The following is a 13,656-nucleotide window of genomic DNA, read 5'->3' on the forward strand; positions in this document are numbered from 1 at the left end:
GATATGAGCGCGGATCTCACCAGACGTCGCAAGCAGTTCAGACCTGCCGCCAAAGCACTGAAGGAGAAGAACATCACCGGCTACCTCTTCCACCCTGCGTGGATGAAAGTTCAGTACAAAGGCCGAAGCCATCTTTTCAACACATCGGGAGAAGTGTTCACTTTTCTCAAAGAACTGAACCGCGTCTGAACCAGGACAGTCTCTCTGGGGGATAAGATGCAGTTTGTTTGTTTTCTCTTATCCGGACTGAACTGCTGATATCTTCTTGGAATTTGGATCAGTTTACCCTGGTATCCGGTCGCTATAATTGACTTGTACATTTTCAACTAACCGTTTTTTCCCCGGGGTGAGTTCTATTACATTTACAGGAGAGTATATTTTGGTTTAGTCAATATCCACTGGGCGAAGCAAAATAGTGGGCTTAGGCCCACTGCTCCCCCCCCCCCATTTGTTTCTCCTCTCCCGAAAAGATACTCAAGCAGCCCTTACCGTGGGCAGTAAATATTCAGCCATAAATGTCTATTCACAACGTTTGTTTTTAACTTAGTTTACGCCAAGGTTTAGCTAGTAAGAGCAAGATGGAAAGCGAGCAGCAACGTATCTCTACAAGTGTATTCATGTTTGATTGTTGTTTTAGTCTGACAATCGGGGTGGGTGGGAATTTTTTTCTTAATTTTTTTCTGTTTATTGTTGTTTCCTTCCTAAAGAGACACATAGGTCACTTCAGTGTTCAAACCAAAGTTGAAACATTTCCTGACTATTTACATATGAGAGATTTCCATTCGGTTACATATTTGAAACCCAACCTATGCTTAATCCACTAAAATATGTCACATTCAACGTAAAAGGTCTTAACAGCCCGATTAAAAGGAAAAGAGTCTATACATACCGTAAGAAATTAAAGGCTGACATTGTGTTTTTACAAGAAACACATCTTACAGCCAGCGAACACAAGAAATTGAAGAGGGAATGGGTAGGACAAGTTTTTGCGTCCTCTTTTAACTCCAAAGCAAGAGGAACTGCAATTTAGATAAGTAGACACATCCCCTTCTGCGTAAACAACACCATCTCTGATCCCTCGGGCAGGTTTGTTTTGGTGCAGGGCCATATGTTTTCAGAGTCTTGGATCCTGTTGAATATTTATGCTCTTAACTTCGATGACCATATGTTTATACAGGATGTCTTCCTTCAGGTCGCTCAAGCACCACCAGGATGGCTACTGGTTGGAGGAGATTTTAATTTTTGTTTAGATACAGTTCTTGATAGTTCTTCTGATAAACCCTCAGTTCTTACCAACGCCGGCAAGCTCACCATGTCATTCATGAAAGATCTCAATTTACTAGACATCTGGAGACAGTTGCACCCACAGGATAGGGACTACTCTTTTTATTCACACCCACACAAGACACACACACGCATAGATAACTTTTTACTATCGACCCAACTGTTTCATAGTGTTAGATATGGAGTATCTCCCCAGATTGCTTAGTGACCATTCTCCTCTGGTATTATCAATCTCCATTCCTACCAAGGTAAATGGAGCATATAGATGGAGACTAAATTCTACACTCCTAAAGCAACCTGAATTTTGTGCATTCATCAAAGAGCAGATCAATATTTTTACTTTGACAAACAAACCCTCTGCTCCTGACAGGCTTTCAATGTTTCCCAAAGAATGAAACGATCTGAGGGGACAGATCATTTCCTATACTAAAGGGCTGAAGAGAAAACACGGTGCCGAACTGAGTGCCCTTGAATCTGAAATCTCCGAGCTAGAGAGAACCTACTAAAGATCTATACAGGCTTTTGGTAAATAAAAAACTTAAATATAATATTCTGAACACATATCAAGCTGAGAGGGCCATCACTAAATCAAAACAGCGTTATTACGAGCTTGGAGAGAAAGCTCACAAAGTATTGGCATGGCAACTGAAAGCAGAGGAAAGTAAGAGGACAATTAATGCTATAGAAACTCTTACTAATGAGATATCTTTCGACCCTACTGAAATGAATAATACTTTTAAGAAATACTATGAAGACCTCTACACTTCCCAATCAAGCGATGGTCTATCAGAGATCGACTCCTTTCTCTCCTCTCTCAACCTCCCATGCCTGTCAGAGGAAGACAGAGAGCGCCTGACTGAACACTTCTCAGTTCCTGAATTGTTGTAGGCCATTAAATCCTTACCTTCTAATAAATCTCCTGGGGAGGATGGCTTCCCTCCAGAGTTCTATAAAGAATTTAGGGAGCTGTTGGTCCCCTACCTTATGGAGGTACTTAAAAAAGCCGGGGAAGACAACTGCTTTCCAGAGTCTTTCTCTCAAGCAGTGATTACTGTAATCCACAAGAAAGGGAAAACCCCACTAAAGTGTGCCTCCTATAGACCAATCTCTCTCCTTAACACAGATTGTAAACTGGCCACCAATCTCTCTCCTTAACACAGATTGTAAACTGGTCACCAAGATGCTATCTAAGAGACTGGAGTCATGTCTTCCCCTGTTGGTCAACCCAGATCAGACTGGCTTTATAATTAATAGATTGTCCTCCAATAATCTCAGAAGGTTCTTTGATATAATTCACCTTGCTAACAAAAACAAAATACCTAGTGTCGCAGTCTCCCTCGACGCTGAAAAGGCCTTTGATAGGGTTGAATGGCCATACCTCTTTCGGGTCTTGGAAAAGTTTGGTTTAGGTACCGTGTTTGTAAATTTGATAAAATCACTCTACAAATCTAAAACTAGGATTGCTACCAATGGGATTACTTCCTCCTCTTTCCCTCCTCTATAGGGGGAACAGACAAGGTTGCCCAATTAGCCCCCACCTCTTTGCCCTTGCCATCGAACCGTTGGCTGAGGCTATTAGAACGTGCCCTGACATACATGGTTTGAGGTGGGCCCCCATACCCATAAGTGATCACTCTTTGCGGACGACCTTATTTCTAACAAACCCAGAACACTCCCTCTCTCACTTGCAGATCCTACTACAGTGTTATAGTTCTTTCTCTGGATATAAGGTCAATTTTGATAAATGCGAAATCTTACCGTTGTCTATCATTGACCATCATACCATCAAGCACAAGTTTCCTTTTAGATGGTCGCCTATGGGCTTCACATATTTGGGCATAATGGTGGATGGTAATCTGAACAACCTCTATAAACTCAATCTGGCCAGTTTGTTGTAAAAGGTGGAGGGTGACCTTTGTAAATGGATGGACTTGCCTCTCACTCTACTGGGTAGAATCAATGGCATTAAAATGAATGTCCTGCCCAGATTTCTATATTTGTTTCAATCTCTCCCTATCCCTGTTCCCGCAGCATTCTTTTCATCTCTCGACAAGCTGACCAGACGGTTTATCTGGCACGGCAAAACCCCAAGGGTTAGCCTGCATAAACTGACCCTTGATTACCGTCAAGGGGGCTTAAACCTCCCCAATGTTAGAATGTACTACTGGGCTGCACAGTCTAGGTTTCTGGCTCAGAGGTTTGACAATGGTCCCTCTCCCTCATGGTTGAACATTGAAAAGCTTGAGGTAAATGATGACACTGGGGCAGAATTGTTTTACAAATGGGACAGAAAATCTATAAAAACCATCACAGACAACCCTTTAATCATACATTCTGTCCTGGCATAATGCAAACTGCATGAGCTGTTCAGACGAGGGTGATTCCTTTCCCCTAAAACCCCTTTATGGAACAATAGATTGATCCCTATGTTTATCCAGAATAGTAACTTTAGACCGTGGTCTGAAAAGGGGATCACTCTTCTGGAACATTGTTATGAGGAGGGAGTTCTTGTCTTTTGATCAGCTGGAACAGAAATACCACTTGCCTAACAGGGACTTCTTTAGCTACCTACAACTACGAAACTTTATTAGGGTGACTCTCAAGGGACAATGGAACCTACCTAAGATGTCACCTATTGAACAACTCTGCCATGCAGACCAACCACTGTTCAAGACCATTTCCCGTGTTTACGATGCTCTTATGTCAGGACTAACACTGCCTGAGCTACATAAACCCCGACTTAGATGGGAAAAAGATCTGGGTATTGATCTTGATGAGGGTCTATGGAGTGACCTATGCAGGGATGGTGTTACATCCACATTGAACTCCAGATACAAACTGATCCAGTTTAATTTCCTCCATCTGCTCATTTAGCAGACGCTCTTATCCAGAGCGACTTACAAATTGGTGCATTCACCTTATGATATCCAGTGGAACAACCACTTTACAATAGTGCATCTAAATCTTTTAGGGGGGGGGGGGGTTAGAAGGATTACTTTATCCTATCCTAGGTATTCCTTAAAGAGGTGGGGTTTCAGGTGTCTCCGGAAGGTGGTGATTGACTCCGCAGTCCTGGCGTCGTGAGGGAGCTTGTTCCACCATAGGGGTGCCAGAGCAGCGAACAGTTTTGACTGGGCTGAGCGGGAACTGTGCTTCCTCAGAGGTAGGGAGGCGAGCAGGCCAGAGGTGGATGAGCGCAGTGCCCTCGTTTGGGTGTAGGGACTGATCAGAGCCTGAAGGTACGGAGGTGCCGTTCCCCTCACGGCTCTGTAGGCAAGCTCCGTGGTCTTGTAGCGGATGCGAGCTTCAACTGGAAGCCAGTGGAGAGAGCGGAGGAGCGGGGTGACGTGAGAGAACTTGGGAAGGTTGAACACCAGACGGGCTGTGGCGTTCTGGATGAGTTGTAGGGGTTTAATGGCACAGGCAGGGAGCCCAGCCAACAGCGAGTTGCAGTAATCCAGACGGGAGATGACAAGTGCCTGGATTAGGACCTGCGCCGCTTCCTGTGTGAGGCAGGGTCGTACTCTGCGAATGTTGTAGAGCATGAACCTGCAGGATCGGGTCACCGCCTTGATGTTAGATAATAGTTGTATCCCACTGGAGAAAATCACTTACTGCTTGAGGAATAAGTTAGAGACATTTTTCAGAATTTGGCAACCTTTTATTGACTATATGGAGAATCTCCCCCCACATCACATTGATTGAATCTCTATATAATCCTTATGTTTCACACGTAATGTATAATATGTAGCTTACGGCAGGTGACCATATGATCCAATGTCTCATTATTATGACTTATTTTACTCTTTATTATGACTTATTATTTTTTTGTTACGCTCGTCTGTTACTGTCACTTTGTCCTATTGTTGTCTAATATCTTTTGTTGTTTGTTTTGAATGTTCTTAATTGGAAAATGCAACAAAAAATATATAATAATAAAAAAATGTTAAAATTAAGACAGAATTTCTTGGTGCATCGACATTGACTTTGTCCCCTTTTCCCCATGTTTTAGACATGAGGCGTTACATGCGGAACATGATGCTCAACCCAAGAGAAGCGGTGCATGATCAAAATCACCCTCAACAAGGAGATCTGCTGGAAGTGATGACTCTCCCATCCTTAGATCTCTCTCTGTCTCGTTAAGCAGTCCAGGTGATTTTTCGTAGCGTGTATCCTGTCCAACTCTAGTTACTTCTTATTTGGAGTTCAATGGAAACATTGAAGTTCCAGGCACGAGGGATAATGCTGGGATAGCAGGTAGCCCTTTGCTTTGCTGTTGGAAGTTAATTTGAAATATTGTCAGTTAATCATTCCACTTAAACTAGCTGCCTAGTTAGCTGAGAAGTAATAATAATAAATCCCTTTTGTGGGGAAAAACTCATTCTGATTGGCTGGCCTGACTCCACAGCGGGCCTATGCCCTTCCCAGGCCCACCCATGGCTCCACCCCTGCCCAGTCATGTCAAATCTATATATTAGGGCCTAATTAATTTATTGCAATTGACTGTATAAACTGTAACTCAGTAAAATCTTTTAAATTGTTGCGTTTTATATTTTTGTTCCGTATATGTGGAATATTTTTGGACCATTGGTTTCCCTGAAAACAGGTACTGACAGGAGGCGTGACGAAAACACTGAACCAGTGGACCTGGTGCCAGTAACCCAAAGCCCTGACTCCTGCACATCCATCCCTGTAGCCATTTTGAATGCCTTGATGTCCTCCTCTTTGTCATCTGTGCCCCACTTTACAGACAATAACCCATCCAATGACTGTGATCTGAGGACCCTTTTTAACAGCGACGGAGTAACGTGCTCCCCCTCATGGTGTGCCAGTTGGTTGGTGCGCTGTCCAACTGTTGCCTGCGGTATAGCCTCCTGCTGCTCCACCGAGAGCGCCATGCCAGCCAGGATGCCTGCATGCTCCAGGTGCCTTTTAAAAAGAATTATGTTTGGTACAGATATGCCATTCCACTGAACCTGCCCCAGAGATGGTTCCTTAGCCACTGAACATCCTCCTCTGTCGGCTCTAGGGGCAGAGACTTAGTAGTCTTCGGCCGGGTAAAGGTCCTCCACTGACTGCATCTGGTGGGGCACAAGTGGCTTCCTCCACTCACATTACACATCCATACAGCCGATATTGTGAACCGCAAAAATGCAGTTGCATGGCTGCACTTAGGCGCTCCACGGGAGCATTCACATGTGGTAGAGAGAATCCCCTGGTCACCTATAGAGACCTGCCAAGAGGAAAGTGCTATATGCATGACTTTGAACATCTTGAAATGCATTTGTAGTAAGAAATGTGCTATATTTACTGAACAAAAATCAAAATACAATTTCAACGATTCTGAGTTACAGTTCATATATAAGGACATCAGTCAATTGAAATAGTCATTAGGCCCTGATCTATGGATTTCACATGACTGGGAAGGGGCGCAGCCTTGGGTGGGCCTGGGAAGGCCATAGGCCCACCCACTTGGGAGCCAGGCCCAGCCAATCAGAATGAGTTTTTCCCCACAAAAGGGCATTATTACAGACAGAAATACTCCTCAGTATCATCAGCTGCAGAAAAGTAAGCAAATTCACATGCAATAAGTAAATGTTAATCTACTGACTGGTTTATGCTATAGAGTGGACAGTGTTGTCCCCAGTGACACCAGTTTGATTAGTGAAGCTTAATGTTTTGAGATTTCATCCCAGCATTTAGAATGTGAGGTTCTGAGGCTTATAATTTTAATGTTCATGGTCTCAGATGATCCTGCAGGTGAAGAAGCTGGAAGTGGAGGTCCTGGGCTATCTTGGTTACACATGGTCTGCGGATGTGAGGCCGGTTGGATGTACTGCCAAATTATCTTACAAAGTTGGAGGCGGCTTATGGTAGAGAAATTAACATTCAATTCTCTGGCAACAACTCTGGTGGACATTCCTGCAGTCAGCATGCCAATTGCACGCTCCCTCAAAACTTGAGACATCTGTGGCATTGTGTTGTGTGACACAACTGCACACTTTAAAGTGAACTTTTATTGTCCCCAGCATAAAGTGCACCTGTGTAATGATCATGCCATTTAATCAGCTTCTTGATATGCCACACATGTCAGGTGGATGGATAATATTGGCAAAGGAGAAATGCTTACCAACAGGGATGAAAACAAATGTGTACACATTTTGTGTATATGGGACATTTCTGGGATCTATTATTTCAGCTCATAAAACATGGGACTAACACTTTACATGTTGCGTTTATTTTTATTCAATATAAAGTTATTTTGATTGACATTACAGCTGTAAAATATTTAACAAGTGCAGTTTTTCCATAAATGTTCAATTGATAACTTGGGATTTTATCACTTGACATATCATGTACCACTCTGAATAAATAAATACTGTTACTTGGAAGATTTGTCTCTGGTTATGCAACTACAATACAGACTGGATGTCTAAACGTCAATCATTCTGAATGTCAATAGATTTTTACATTCATTCTCATCAATGACAACATTCTAGAATTGCGTTATCACTCATCTAAGTCGCATCTGGGGAAATCTGGTTAATGATTATCTTTCCTTGTACAATGTTGACAGCTGCATAGAACACATTGTATTGCTAAGATTCTCAAACTTAAACCTCTACAGGATCGGTGTCCCGACCTCGGGACGGTTGAGCTAAAGTAGGCTAATGTGATTAGCATGAGGTTGTAAGTAACAAGAACATTTCCCATGACATTGGCATATCTGATATCGGCAGAAAGCTTAAATTATTGTTAATCTAACTGCACTGTCCAATTTACAGTAGCTATTACAGTGTAGAATACCATGCTATTGTTTGAAGAGTGCACAATTATGAACTTAAATGTATGAATAAACCAATTAGGCACATTTGGACAGTCTTGATACAACATTTTGAATAGATATGCAATAGTTCACTGGATCAGTCAAAAACGTTGCACATACACTGCTGCCATACAGTGGCCAAAGTCTAAATTGCACCTGGGCTAGAATAATTCATTATGGCCTTTCTCTTGCATTTCAAAGTTGGTACAAAAAAAATTAAATAAATACATGTTTTTTTCTTTGTATTTTACCCGACGTAATGGGTTATTCTCCTACATTAATTTCACATTTCCACAAACTTCAGTGTTTCCTTTCACATGATACCAAGAATATGCATATCCTTGCTTCAGGTACTGAGCTACAGGCAGTTAGATTTCGGTATGTCATTTTAGGCGAACATTTTAAATTGGGGTGGAGGTACACTCACTGTACCTCCAAATAGACACCGAAGTCGACATACTGTACAATGATCTATAGTAGGCTAGGTAAAACAAAATTATTTGATCTACTGCTCTGCTAACTAGCTAGCTAAAGTGTAGTCTGTGGCTAGCTAAGAAAGATAAATGGGACGTAAGAAGTTGAACACTTTATTCATTTCAATACAGCACATGGATTCACCATGGAACGGCAGAAAAAGGTATCTGATCGCGCTAGTGAGCGGTAGCTGACAGTGTTGGCTAGAAATGACCCGCAGGAATTTGTAGTCTTGCTGAGGTCTTCTCTGTTGCTAATTACCATTTCGCATTTTTGAGAGTAAATTGAGGCGAATAAATGGATCAAACTCACCTTGTTCGAGAGATAATAACAAGGTTATCAAAACGTCACGCCAAGTTAAGCCAACAACCAAACATGTATTTAATTGGAAGTGTTTGGAAAATAAATGATGTACAGACGATTGGAACCTTTTCCGTGTGTGACCGCTAGGTTTTATGGGTATAATGACCCGTCCACGGTGAGGGGAAAAGAAGGCACACAAGAGACCAACGTTTGGAAGTCAGTTAATATGACTTTCCTGTGAAGATTTTGTCTCACATTTCCAGTCGAATAAGGACGAAATCAGCGGACAGGTAGAGTTAAGTTCAAATGAAGTTTATTCAACATTTAGACTATATGTTAGGTAGGAGTGAGAAAATAAATGTCACATTCAGGAATTCGAAAGAGGCATTCCCTCGAGCAACATTGTGACGGCTTACTGTGCATAAACTGTACAATAAACTGTAACACTAACCAGTGGTGGAAAAAGTACCCAACTGCCATACTTGAGTCAATTTAAAGATACCTTAAAAGAAAATGACTCAAGTGAAAGTCACCCAGTAAAATATTACTTGAGTAAAAAGTACTTGGTTTTAAATATACTTAAGTGTCAAAAGTAAATGTAATTGCTCAAATATACTTAAGTATCAAAAGTAAAAGTATAAATCATTTCAAATTCCTTACATAAAGCAAACCAGACTGCACCATTTTCTTGTTTTTTAGCCAGGGGTACACTCCAACAGTCAGGCATAATTTACAAACAAAGCATGTGTGTTTAGTGAGTCCGCCAGATCAGAGGCAGTAGTGATGACCAGGGATGTTCTCTTGATAAGTGTGTGAGTTATACCATTTTCCTGTCCTGCTAAGCATTCAAAAATGTATGGTCTACTTTTGGGTGTCATGGAAAATGTATGGAGTAAAAAGTACATTTATTTTCTTTAGGAATGTATTGAAGTAAAAGTTGTCAAATATAAATAATACTTTAAAGCATTTTTATTTAAGTACTTTATACCACTGACAGTAACCTGCTCATTACATTAGAAACATCTTAAGAGTTGGCTAGCTATCTTTAGAAGTCTGTCATGACATGCACATGTCATGGAGCTACTGTAAATTGGCATATTTAGTCACCCATTATAGCCTATGATTCATCATTTTTATGTACCACCTAGCTTTGATGCCAGCACAATGTCAAAAGTTTCTTGGTTGTGTCAAAGCTATGTTGCACCTTGTCCCAATGGACTTTTAGGTCATTTAGGCTAGGTGCAAAATGACGAAACATTAACTCTGTACCTAGGCTATTGCATTCAGAAACATTTCCATTCTAAGCTGTTTGACCCTTTGCTCTTCCAAACAAAAGACCTTGTGACCAACACATTCCATGGAAATATATCATCAGCATTTTCATCCCCCATGACAGGCAGAGAGGCTATAATGAGCTGACTGGTTAAATTTAGAGATCTTGGAACTATACTGAACAAAAATATAAACGCAACATGAAACAATTACAAAGATTTTACTGAGTTACAGTTCATATAAGAAAATCAGTCGATTGAAATGAATCCATTAGGCCCTAATTTATGGACTTCACATGACTGGGGAATACAGATATGCATCTGTTGGTCACAGATGCCTTAAAAAAAGTAGGGTCATGGATCAGAAAACGAGTCAGTATCTGGTGTGACCACAATTTGCCTCGTGCAGCGCAACACAACTCCTTCGCATAGAGTTGATCAGGCTGTTGATTGTGGCCTGTGGAATGTTGACCCACTCCTATTCAATGGCTGTGCGAAGAGCCTGGATATTGGCGGGAACTGGAACACGCTGTCGTACACATTGATCCAGAGCATCCCAAACATGCTCAGTGGGTGACATGTCTGGTGAGTATGCAGGCCATGGAAGAACTGGGACATTTTCAGCTTCCTAGAATTTGGTACAGATCCTTGCGACATGGGTCAGTGCATTATCATGCTGAAACATGAGGTGATGGCGGCTAATGAATGGCACGACAATGGGCCTCAGGATCTCATCACAGTATCTCTGTGCATTCAAATTGCCATCGATAAAATGCAATTGTGTCATAGTCCGTAGCTTATGCCTGCCCATACCATGTGGGTATAGAGTCTTTACCTTGTCCTTCTTGTGGTATTTGAACCTAGAACATATTTTACCTTTTCAGTAAATGTGCACCAGAAAGTAATATGCATTGATTCATTAGTATTTGACCATGTTTCATTATTGAGACATACGCTTTTTAAAGCTGGGAAAGGATGGATTCAGTGACAATGAATGCTGATCACACTTTCTCATTATCTATGTTAATGTTTTTTTTCTTCTAGACTAAACAATGATGCATAAATTATGTACCTACATTGACATTTTAAGCCTGTAATGTATGGTCATGTTTCCGTGTGTCTCTATTGTGTTAGAGAGGGGTTGGGGCATGGCTCTGCCTGCTCATCCATTATTCATGATCGTCAGGGAGGGATGTGGAGCCTAGGCAGCGCTTGTTGATACTCAGTCAGTGTGGGTGAGGGATAGTAATTGAAGAACAGACATTGCCATTCAGTGCAGTCAAATTGACATTTTCCATAAAGGTAAGCCACTCAGTTCTTTGTTAGTTATTGGACTTTGCTCATTGCTATTTGTGAGGCCTGTATAAAATTAAGGCTATTTAGTCTCCTTCAATTTCTTGGGGTTTCTTTGTTGGTATTTTGTTGGTTTCTGTTTTGCAATGGTGGGGGATGAGGGGAAGTTTTCAACCCCCTCAATCAATACTCTGTGCAGAGAATCCTTGAGGTTTCATTGATTGTTGTCTGGTCACTCATTGTCCATTCTTTTGTGCTGATAGCGGCTGTGCTGCCTCTGATACACATGAGGGTGTGTCAGCGGGTTCATGTTGCCTCAACTGTAAACAAAGGCTCTGTTCGGTTGTGTGTATGAATAATCTGATATGAGAGAAAATAAATCATAGACTTATTTTTTTAACAAAGCCTGTTATCTGCTAGCCTTACCATACTTTCTTAGATTTAGCCTATGTAGGCCTAAAGGCAGAGAATTGAGAGAGACAGATTGAATAGATAAATCGGATTCAATGTTCTTAATCTGCTGTTTGGTGACAGACTGATGTAGCCACCAGTTTTGAAAATATGCTTCTTTCTTACAATCATATTACAGGCAGTGTTGAATTTTGTTGTTAAACATTTTTATGGTTTTATGATATTGAAGAATAATTAAGACCTATCTAAGGATCAAAATAGCTTTTAGCTGATATTAATATATTATGTATAGGCTAATAAAATTATTCATGAAAGTTTTATAGGCTAAATAATTAGATTTGTTTAGGCATACATTTTCAGGCTGCGTTGCTAATGAAGGTGTTTCCAGCTCTTTTTGTCTTAAGTGTTGTCATTGGGTGAAATTCATAATTTTGTATAAAATTAGGCACATTTCAGATTGTTTTGTCATTGGGCATACCGCATAATTCTGCAAGTAGACAGCACAACAATCGTTCTCCACTTAGCCAATCCTTGAAAGGTTTCCCCATCTCATTTGTTTGAGTATTTGTTTACTAAAGCATGCTATGTAGGCTAAGGCCTAATGATCAGCTACTATCCCTTTGCCTCAGACTGAAGCACTGAACCATTAGAATCGCTGATAGTAAAAGGAAATTGGCATTTTAGGCACAGCACAGCACAGCACATCCTGACATAGCCTAGCCTAAGCAGAAGAAATTGGAGTGCTGTGTATGTCCATAACTGCCAATTAAGTAGGCTTCGGGCCTTTTCTTTGTCTTCAATGATGGAGCTCATCTCATTATTGTATTGGGATGTATTTTTTTGTCTTATAGTCTAACATAGCCACGGTGACTGCTTTGCTCTCATTATTCCTCTACTAGATCTGGAAGACATACTGTAATTCCTAATTAGTTCCTATTGTCAGAAGTATGAATGGGTTCAACATCTTTGGTTCAGGGACAGGGTAATGGGGGCATAGCCTACTATTATTAGAGATGGCCATTTCATTGTTTTTGACTGTTTGAGTACTCACATCATTTTTTTTAGAGTACTCGAATGAAAATAAAAAAGATTTTTAGAACAAAAGGCCCGCACTGGATACATTTCTTTTGCGCATTTATCTATACTGAACAAAAATAGAAACGCAACGTGTGAAGTGTTGGTCGCATGTTTCATGAGCTGAAATAAAAAAATCCCAGAAATTTTCCATACACACAAAAAGCCTATCAAGAAGCTATTTAAACAATATAAGGCCACTCTAAAATGTGCAGTTTTGTCACACAACACAATGCCACAGCGTGAAAGCGTGAAATTGGCATGCTGACTACAGGAATGTCCACCAGAGCCGTTACCAGAGAATTGAATGTTCATTTCTCTACTATAAGCCTCCTCCAATGTCTTTTTAGAGATTTGGCGGTACGTCCATCCGGCCCTCACATCCGCAGACCACGTGTAACCACGCCAGCCTAGGACCTCCCCATCCGGCTTCTTCACCTGCGGGATGGTTTAAGACGAGCCACCCGGACAGCTGATGAAACGGTGGGAACCGTCTCAGGGAAGTTCATCTGCGTGCTCGTCGTCCTTACCAGGGTCTTGACCAGATTGCAGTTCAACATCGTAACTGACTTCAGTGAGCAAATGCTCACCTTCGATGTCCACTGGTACGCTAGAAAAGTGTGCTTTTTACGGATGAATCCCGGTTTTATCTGTCCCGGGCAGATGGCAGACAGCGTGTATGGCGTCGTGAGGGCGAGCGGTTTGCTGATGTCAATGTTG

The 13,656-nt window shown here is 41.4% G+C and overlaps 1 protein-coding gene across 7 annotated transcripts in view; it reads left to right on the forward strand.

The window, feature by feature from the left end:
* The window catches only part of kidins220a (kinase D-interacting substrate 220a), a 110,960-nt gene that overhangs the window by 19,069 nt on the left and 78,235 nt on the right, over positions 1-13,656 (forward strand). For 3 of the 7 annotated variants that reach the window (XM_029713943.1, XM_029713937.1, XM_029713935.1), the window contains one exon: positions 5,297-5,436. The exons of 1 other annotated variant lie outside the window; for it this stretch is intronic. The gene's annotated coding sequence lies outside the window, so the exon portion shown is untranslated. Of the gene's footprint in view, positions 1-5,296; positions 5,437-8,593; positions 9,178-10,929; positions 11,461-13,656 lie in introns of those variants that run through there. 3 more of the 7 variants (XM_029713936.1, XM_029713942.1, XM_029713938.1) reach the window with 2 other exon arrangements.

The sequence above is a fragment of the Salmo trutta genome, chromosome 25 (assembly GCF_901001165.1).
Source record: "Salmo trutta chromosome 25, fSalTru1.1, whole genome shotgun sequence".
Lineage (NCBI taxonomy): Eukaryota > Metazoa > Chordata > Actinopteri > Salmoniformes > Salmonidae > Salmo > Salmo trutta.